Source organism: Caretta caretta, chromosome 20 (genome assembly GCF_965140235.1).
Source record: "Caretta caretta isolate rCarCar2 chromosome 20, rCarCar1.hap1, whole genome shotgun sequence".
Lineage (NCBI taxonomy): Eukaryota > Metazoa > Chordata > Testudines > Cheloniidae > Caretta > Caretta caretta.
This window is the reverse complement of record NC_134225.1, coordinates 23,819,199-23,828,729: the sequence shown is the minus strand read 5'-3', so window position 1 is coordinate 23,828,729 and position 9,531 is coordinate 23,819,199. Positions and strand designations below refer to the sequence as shown.

The 9,531-nt window shown below is 53.7% G+C and overlaps 1 long non-coding RNA gene across 3 annotated transcripts; it reads right to left on the bottom strand.

Moving 5' to 3' along the window:
- Nucleotides 1-1,284: 1,284 nt before the first annotated feature.
- On the bottom strand, nucleotides 1,285-9,321 carry LOC125627712 (uncharacterized). 3 transcript variants are annotated; one of them, XR_007354077.2, is made up of 3 exons: nucleotides 8,366-9,321; nucleotides 5,139-5,206; nucleotides 1,285-1,657 (listed from the first exon to the last, which is right to left on the bottom strand). It is a non-coding gene; the product is annotated as an uncharacterized LOC125627712 (long non-coding RNA). The 3 variants fall into 3 exon arrangements; XR_007354076.2 differs by having other exon boundaries at nucleotides 5,139-5,203; XR_012665598.1 differs by lacking the exon at nucleotides 8,366-9,321 and having other exon boundaries at nucleotides 5,139-5,400.
- Nucleotides 9,322-9,531: the final 210 nt, after the last annotated feature.

Below are 9,531 nucleotides of genomic sequence, written 5' to 3'. Positions count from 1 at the left end.
GAGTTGTGGGGGATTGATAAGGTCTCTACTTGCTTTGCTCTCTGTATGGATGTGTCTATGCTAATGTCATATAACAGAGTCATCTGATCTAGAAACTAACAGTGTATTTCCAGTTTCTCACTTCTTCAAATGATCCCATTTGGCCTCTGCAAAGATCCTTGTCAGCTCCAGAGCCTGCTTCAAAATCTTAATCGAGGTGTGGGGGTCACTTCAATGCAGTCTCCTTCCTTTTGTGTCCTTTTCAGAACATTCTTTTCCCCTCAGTTGTGGCTGGAAGGAGCACAATGGCCTCCAATTTACATCCTTTTAGGGAACTGAGAGATAAGAGCTGCACTTGCTCTCTCTCTCCTAGCAGGCTGAAGTCAGCCCCATTACACTGGCCTCTGTCTGATTTTTCTTCCCTGCTGCATCCGGGCCTGGCTGGACGCTAGTCTCCATTCCTAGCATTATCATCTGCGTCACAGTAGCCCCCAGAGGCACCAAGCCCGGCCCTGCCTTGGCCCAGGCGCTGCACAGATCCTGACTGAGATCAGGACCCAACTGGGCTGGGCACTGCAGGGACAGAGAGTAGGAGAGTCCCTGCTTACAGTATAAATCAACAAGACAGACACCGGAAGGATTGTGATCCCCAATTCGCCAATGGAGACCTGAGTGGCAGAGAGCAGAAGGGAGGCTGTGGCGGAGCAGGGAACTGTGCCCTCTCCCAGCGGGGGAAACTCGCCTGTGCGGTGAGGCAGCCACCGAAGTCCCTGAGAAATGTCCGGGGCTGGGAGGAGTGAAGGGCACGGTCTGGAAGGGATATCACCATAGATATCTCAGCTACCGTGGCACAGATGGACAGGCAGACTTGTGTCTCACAGTGCCTCTTTCTCTGGGCTCTAGCTCAGCTTCTTCCTTCCAAGTTTCATAGGTTTTGCAGAGTTTAAGGCCATGATATCGTCTTGCCTGACCTCCTGCATATCACAGGCCTTTACACAGGCCCTAGATTGAGCCCACTGGCTGGAGTTAAACCAAAATATTTCAGTCCTCAGGAGACTAAACTCTTGTGAGCCACAAGCAGAGAACAGGAGGGACCAAGGTGAGCCCAGTGCCTGAGCCCCGTCCACCGGCAGGGAATTGATTAGAACAGGTAAGAAACGCCAAGACGATATCAGTAGTTCACCCAAACACCATGCTGCAGAGGAAAGCACCCCCCCCATAAAGTCTCCTGCCAGTCTGACCGGGGGCAGAATTCCTTACAGACCCCAAATCTGGAGACCCCAAGCAAGACTCACCAGCCAGACATATTTCCAATTCCTCCTCCTACCTTTAATACATTTTCTTTCTTCCTTCCCTCTCTAGGTTTTATTACCATCTTTTGTCTGCTAATCCCTAGTGACCCACTGTAGTCCCTAGTCATTCATATCTAGCTCTTACTGATCTGCGCAGTCCCATCTGCCCTTCTCCAAGGTAATTGTTCTTGACAATTGTTGATTCCAGTCCATTTTCTGCGGCTTGCTTCTTATCCCTTCTGAGCTGGCCTGCGTCACGTTTGCTCTGCGCCTCTGTCTTTGGATGTGGATCCCTCTGGAGTATCCCAGATTTGATGATATTATGATGACTTGATCTTTGGCACTCTCTGACTCCTCATTCATCCTCCCTGGTTCATTGCCTAGGACTCAGGATTGAAATAGCGTATTATTTTTTACTGTTGTTGCTTGTAAACAAGTCGTAACAGAAATTGTAAGTTCTGCTCTGATTCCAGCAGCCAATTTGGAGAAGCAAAAGCCCCCCCTGCCCCCACCCCAACAAACAAAAAAAAACCCAAAACCACCTCCACTGTGAATGTTCAAGCAACCCTCCCCAACATAAATATTTTGGGTCAGATTTCCATGGGCCCCAGAGTGACCCCAGGCCGTGGAATAAACCAAGCAATGGGCGAGCCCTGCAAACTGCAACGCCCGGCATTGGTGCATGAACATTAGCATTAAATGTATTTTTAGCATTTCACTACTGTGAACGAGGCCAGCGTTGCCTCCATTTTACAGACAGGAAAACTAGAGCACAGAAATTCACCAAAGGTCACACAATGAATCACTAGCAGAGCTGGAAACAGAATCCAGGCATCCTGACTCTTAGCCCCTGCCTGCTCTAACCACTAGACTCCACTCTCCTTCCAGAGCTGGGAATAAAAACTAGAAGTGCTGCTTCCCATTAACCTCTCCCCCTTCGCAGAGCTAGGAAGCCTGACTCCCAGCCCTCCCTGCTATACCCCACCAGACCCCAGTACCCTCCCCTAGTCATCTGTACATGTGGTGGTAAAAGAAAACTTCTGTGCCCCAAGTATCCTGGCCACAGTTCAGGGTGTAAGGTGAGGCTGTACATGTGTGTAGATTGCAGTCCCTGTTTCAATCAATCATCCCTCATCTGGGATTTCTTTCAGCGGCACATTAACGAGCTGGCACACACATCCCTGAGCTCTAATACTTGCCTCCCTCCTGATGTGAAGGGTGGGCATGGGATCCATCTCTCCCAAGGCGAAGGCAATAATGTGGAGATAATTGGTTCTGAGATGAGTCCCTCCCATGAGGCGCCGGCCCTGCCAGGGCCAGTGCTAATCATTTAATCTTAAATATTTAAGGCTGTTATGTCTGTGGTGAGCAAGTCACCTATTTGGTGAGTGCAGGTGTGTTGGACAGTGGGTTTCTCGCATGTGGGAATTGCATCTCAGCTCCCAGGGTCTCCTGGAGACATAAGCTGCAAAAGCCGGCTGCTAACACCGGAAAACCTGCAAAAATAGAATTAGCAGCATCATTAGCAGAAGGGCTGGGAAAGCTCCTCTTAAGCTGGAGTGTGGGAGAGAGAGAGAACTCTTCTGATGTACAGGTCTTGTCTGCTTTGAGCCTTCCAGCCCTGTCTGTCTTTCTTTCTTTTCTTTCCCTGGTGACTTTTCCCCATGCCTATCATCTTATTTCTCCGTCAATACTAACAATAGCAGCAAAATACAATGAATAAAATACCTTTCTCTAGTGTCCAAAGCCTTTGTTTAGAAAGGCAGCATGTCATTAATCATTAATAAAGCATTCAGAGATGATCTCGCATTCCTAGAAGGCTTCTGTTAATAATGAGCATCTATTAGAATAGTTCACCATGTTATCTTTGATGAAAGAATAACACATTGCACAGACAGTTCTTGGACCCCCTTCAGACAAGGGGCTCAGGTATGGCTGGAAAGTCAGGTCTAGGCCTGCTGTAGTCACTGTCATTTGGACACCAGCAGAGCCTCCTAGGCTGGGCAGGAGGGACACAGAAGCGAAGCGAAGTGACTCGCACAAGAGGATTGTGGACTATTGCTCAGGGCCATCTCCACTGGACTGGACCTTGCCGCCTCCAATGAAACAGAGGCCTCCAGTAGGACTTCAATGTTGCCTCAATCTTGTGCGGGCCCCTTCCCAGGAGTGGAGGAGGGTTGCTAGGCGGCCAATTTTCGACCAGAACACCCGATCGAAAAGGGACCCTGGCGGCGCCGGTCGGCACTGCCAACCAGGCCGTTAACAATCCGGTCAGCGGCTTCCTGCCTGCCCTAGCTCCGTGTGGCTTCTGGAAGCACCTGCCGGGTCCCTGCGGCTCCTGGGCACATGTGCGGCCAGGAAGGCTCCCTGAGCTGCCCATGCCCCAAGTGCGGCTTCACAGCGCCCATTGGCCGGGAACCGCAACCAATGGGAGCTGCAGGAGAGTGGGGAGGGTGCCTGCACCCTGCACCCCCTCCTGCACCCCTCCCGCACCACTGGGACCCCGCACCTCCTCCTGCACCCCAACTCCCTGCCCCAGCCCAGAGTCCCCTCCCACACCCAAACTCCCTCCCAGAGCCTTCACCCTGCAAGCCCCCACCCCACCCCACCCCCCTGCCCCAGCCCTCAGCCCCTCCTGCACCCCAAGACCCTCATCCCCAGCCCCAACCCAGAGCCCACACCCTCAGCCTGAGCCAACACTCTGAACCCCTCAGCCTCGGCCCCACCCCAGAGCCTGTACCCCCAGCTGGAACCCTCACCCCCCTCCTGCACCCTGACCCCCTGCCCCAGCTGGGCGAAAGTGAGTGAGGGTGGGGGAGAGCGAGTAATGGAGGAAGGGGGGGATGGAGCGAGTGAGGGGCGTGGCCTCTGAGAAGGGGTGGGGCGGGGGCAGGGCCTTGGGGAAGGGAAGGGGCGGGGCCTCAGGACAAGGGTGGGGCAGGGGTGTTCGGATTAGAAAGTTGGCCACCCTAGGTGAGGGTAGGAGGTCCCCTAGGTTTCGTGCAGGGCCCTGCCTAGGAGTGAGGGGTCAGGGTGAGGGCAGCTAGGCCTTGTGCTGGACCCTGCCCAGGTTGAGAAACCCTCTTCCTATTTGCTCCTTGCACTGGACATGCCATGTGCAAGCCCTTTGGGGACAGGGCCTTGTCTTTCTCTTTATTCCACCCGGGGGCGCGCCACACACACGCCCTAGGGTGCTGTTAGATAAATGAATAAAACAATGAAAGACACAGGCCCACCTGTCCTCTCCATTTCTGGCTGTCAGCCTCCTGGTGCTTTCTTGCCTGCTGGTGTAAGGAAGGCTGGGAGTGTAGCTAAGGCCCTTCGGGCGCCTGGTGTCCCTTTCTGGCTCGGCGGCAGGCTCCCTTTTTGAAGGTTCTGGTCTCTGTGCCGTTAGATGAAGCCTTCCCTACCTGGCAGTAGAACCCAGGAGCCCGCCCCTACTAAACCCCACTCCACTCCCAGAGCCGGGGATAGAACCCAGGAGTCCTGACGCCCGGCCCCCCTGCTCTCACCACTCGACCCCATTCCCCCAGAATTCCTCCAATCATCCTCCCATATGACTTTTAAGAAAACTTCTGTGCTGTGGGTCTGCTGACCAGGGTGTTGCCAGGATAAAGCTGTGACTGGTTCCCAGGTGCTCAGACAGGAGTGCATGGGGAGCAGTGAAGTCGCAGTCGCAGAGGGAAGGGAAGCTCCCTGCTGACAGGCAGTGTGCACCTCTCCAGTCTCGCTGCCTGCATCTGTCCATCGGCTCCTCCTGTTCCCCCCTCCATCATTTAATTAAACCCCATTTTAATCAATCCTCTGGGACTTGGGGGTTTAGGAGTTTAAGGTGAAGGTATGGAGCATTCTTCATTTGCATCTTACCTCCGCTGCTCCTGAGAGAGTGAGAACCCCAGTAGCTCATTATCTGCAGATCCAGCATTAATTGCCTGCTGGGAAGAAAGATGAGTCATTCCAGGCTGTTTATTACTCATTCGACTAGGGAGACGGGTTCGAGCAAGGATGAGATGTCTGTGCTTTCAGGGATCAGGATGGATTTGGGGGGCACAGGCCCAGGAGATAAGGAGGAATTAGTGTATTGGCTGTCAAGGAGGTAAATGACTGCATGGGGTGTGTGTGTGCGTGCATGTGCGAGTGCACACTCGTGTTCCCACACCGAATTCTCTCTGCTCTGGGGGAGCCAGGCAGCAGCCTCCTCTCTCTCTCTCTCACACACACACTAGGAGACTAAGGGAGTGAGGCACTCAACACCCGCTGGATTTTAATGGGATTTCAGAAGCCCAGCTGAAATGTCTTTCTTCCCTGATGCTCTCTCCAGGGGCTGAGCAAGAGCCATCCTCCGCTCCAGCCAGGACACTTGCCCCTGGCGTTCTGGTCTGAACTGTGTGTGTTGTTATGTTGGAGATGTGTGGCAGCCCAGGGAGTCAGGGTGGGGGTGCGGACTTTGTGGCTGTTTCAGACACCTCTGCCACAGGCTTCATGGCCATTCATGGCAAAGGTGAGGACACAGCTCAGACCAACCTGCTCCAAAAGTTCAGGCCCTGACCCCCTGAGCCAGGGGAGAATTTCCATTAGCAGTCAGAAGTGCAGGGCATATGACACACAGCTGAGCAAGTCTGATTCCACCCAGTAGAGGGCATTGGTGTGTACATTTACACACACATGGACACGCGCTAGTGGAGAAGTTGGCTCACAGGTCTGGATCTGGTCTGGCAATTCTTATGTTCTCATTAATTATGGTAATTAATTGGACCTCGCAGAGTTTGGTTAGTTAATAAAACTGTCTCTTAGGTGAGGAACACAAGGATTGCTAGACTGGGTCAGACCCAAGATCTATTTTAGCCCTGTCTCCAGAGGTGGCTGGCACTTGGTTTTTCAGAGGAAGGTGTAATCTGCTCCCCACATAGGTTGCGTCCTGGTCTCTAATAGCTAGAGATTGGTTTGAGCTCTGCAATATGAGTGCTAATATTCCTTCCAATCCTGTTTGTTGTCATTGACTATTCTAGCTCTGGCTATTCTGGATAGCCTGCAAATGCCCAGTCCTTTTAGAACAGGGGCAGGCAAACTTTTTGGACTGAGCACCATATCGGGTTTCGGAAATTGTATGGAGGCTGGTTAGAGGAGTCTATGCCTCCCCGAACAGCCAGGTGTGGCCCGGCCCCTGCCCCCACCCTGCTTCTCGCCCCCTGATGGCCCCCCCAGGACTCCTGCTCCATCCAACCCCCCCTACCCCCCCTGTTCCCTGACAGCCCGCCCGGGACCCCTGCTCCATCCACACCCCCCCCCGCTCCCTGACCGCCCCCAGAACTCCCATCCCTGACTTCCCCCTGCCACCCCATCCAATCCCTCCTCTCATTCCTGCCTGCCCCCTTGGGAGGGACCGATCCAATCACCCCTTCTCCCTGCCCCCTGATTGCCCCCAGAACTCCTGCCCCTGACTGCCCCCAGCCGCCTCATCCAACCCCCCTGTGACGGTGTCCTCCATAAGGCTTTATGGAAATATGCTTATGAATGTATATATGACATAACTAGAATATGTTTTATGCTACATATGCCATGTAACAGCTCTCTGTAAAGGTGATGATCTACTGAATCTATTAATCCTATTTGTATGCATGTGTCATTTTTGTATTTGAAGTTATGATATTGGGTGTGTTCTTGCCTGACTTTTAAGTAGCATTTGTAAAGCATTTGGGCAGCTTCTTGAGACAGGAATGTGCAAATTAAGTGCCCAGTCAAGAAACACTTAAGGGACAATGGATCTTGGAATGCTCCAATCCACATAAGAAGTCTACTTGAGGACGTTCAAGGTAGCATGTGACCCATGACTGCTACCTGTAAGTTCTGAGTCGTGCCTGGACATGTGACTGGCCCATGTGACTCCAAAACTCCATTTTGTAGCTGGATTCTACACGGGGGGGAGGAGGGGTGTCCACCCACAAGAGAAAGTCTATTTAAACCCCTGGGAGACCTCTCCATTTTGTCTTCAGCTTGCTCAAGAGAGAGCCTCTCCACCCCCAAGGATACCTGAAAGAAACTGGAACAAAGGATAGTAACTACAGGGGGTGTGAGTGATTGCTGGACCCAGACTAGAAGGAGACTAGTCTGTAAAAGGAAGCTGACTGGGTGAGGTTTTTAATCTATATTCAGTTTTCTTAGACATAGACTTGCGTGTTCTATTTTATTTTGCTTGGTAATTCACTTTGTTCTATCTGTTACTACTTGGAACCACTTAAATCGTACTTTCTGTATTTAATAAAATCATTTTTTACTTATTAATTAAGCCAGAGTATGTATTAATACCTGGGGGGGGCAAACAGCTGTGCATATCTCTCTATCAGTGTTATAGAGGGTGAACAATTTATGAGTTTACCCTGTATAAGCTTTATACAGAGTAAAATGGATTTATTTGGGGTTTGGACCCCATTGGGAGTTGGGCATCTGAGTGTTAAAGGCAGGAACACTTCTTAAGTTGCTTTTGGTTAAGTCTACAGCTTTGGGGCATGTGGTTCAGACCCTGGGTCTGTGCTGGAGCAGACTGGTGTGTCTGGCTCGTCTGGCTCAGCAAGACAGGGTCCTGGAGTCCCAAGCTGGCAGGGAAAGCAGGGGCAGATGTAGTCTGGCACATCAGTTGGCAGCCCCAAGGGGGTTTCTGTGATCCACATCATGCCCCCCTCCTTCCTGACTGCCCTCCCAGGACCCCTGGCCCCATTCAACCCCTCTGTTGCCTACCCTCTGACCGCCCCAACCCCTATCCACACCCGCGCCCCCTGACCAGCGGGGGAGGGGCCGGGGTCGAGCCTCCTGGGTCAGAGGCCGGGCAGGAGGGTCCCACGGGCCGGACGTGGTCCGCAGACCGTAGTTTGCCCACCCCCCGATTTAGAACCTTGTTACGTTCTTGGCGTCAGTCACTTGCTGTGGCTGTGAGTTCCATAGTCCAATCATGGGTTGTAGGAAGCGTTTCCTTTTATCAGTTTTGAATTTCTCAACCTTTCACTGAATGAACTTCTGCCGTATTAACTAAACTCAGCCGTCCGGGTCCTGGGTGCCCCGGGAGGCCCCCCGCCACGCCAGTTTCGCATGGTGCTCACCTCAGATTGGAGTCCATCCCTGCTGTGGCAGGTGGGACACTCCCTGTTGACACCGGCCAGCGAGTCTCTTCAGATCTGCTCTGTAATGGCTCCAGCACACGCTCCGGATCTGTCAGCCAGAGCCAGCCACTCTGCTAATTACTGTCACTTCGGGGGACGGGGAGGCATGGCCAGATGCAGTATAACAGGCTCCGAGCCCTGCCAAGGCACCTGCTGTTCCATAAAATGGTCCTTTTGTGGGTTATAAATAGTGCGAGAAGTGAGCATAGAGCAGCGAGAAGAGGAGAAATGGAAACCAGGAGCTAGTGCTGCTGGATCCACTGGGTTTCAGCTCTGAAATGAAATAGCCTTGGGGAATTCCAGTCTGAAAAGAAGGGAACAGGGGCCCCGCAGACCAAGGTACGGGTCAGCTGTGAGCTCAGCACCATAACGCCAGTCCAGGTCGGTCTGTCTGTCTATCAGTAAGACCAAGGCCCTTGAGCAGGTCGCAGCTGAGAGCCCTGCCTCTGAACCCACCTTGAAAACAAGGTGGTCATTGACCTAAGAGGCAGGTAACGGGAGCGCCGAGCACGCTGGCATGATGGAAACGAGGGGGCCCCAAAGGGCGGGCAAAGGGCTTGCAGCAAGTTACGTGCACATGCCTCCTGCGGGGTGAGAGACGGGCAGATGGGGGAGGAGAGACACAAGCCAAGGTGTGGGGATAAGGAGCATGTGCATTGATCACGAAAACCTCGTTAGAGGGGGTGAAGGGTTTGATAACGAATAGAAGGAGCAGACGTGTAGGTGAAGTAGAGAAGTGGGCAAGACTGTTCTGTTTCTAGCTGCTGGGGTACCTTCACTGGTACAAGTCGCGCTCTCCGTACTGAGTGTGCAGCACCTCTGCAGGAGAGGGTCAAGCTGCCGCGCCGGGGGGTCGGGCCGGAGCCGCGCGTCCGCGCCGGGGGGTTGGGGCCAGAGCCGCGCGTCCGCGCTGGGGGGTCGGGCCGGAGCCGCGCGTCCGCGCCGGGGGGTCGGGCCGGAGCCGCGCGTCCGCGCCGGGGGGTCGGGCCGGAGCCGCGCGTCCACGCCGGGGGGTCGGGCCGGAGCCGCGTGTCCGCGCCGGGGGTCGGGCTGGAGCCGTGTTTCCGCGCCGGGGGGGTTGGGCCCATCTGACGTGTCTGCTCGAC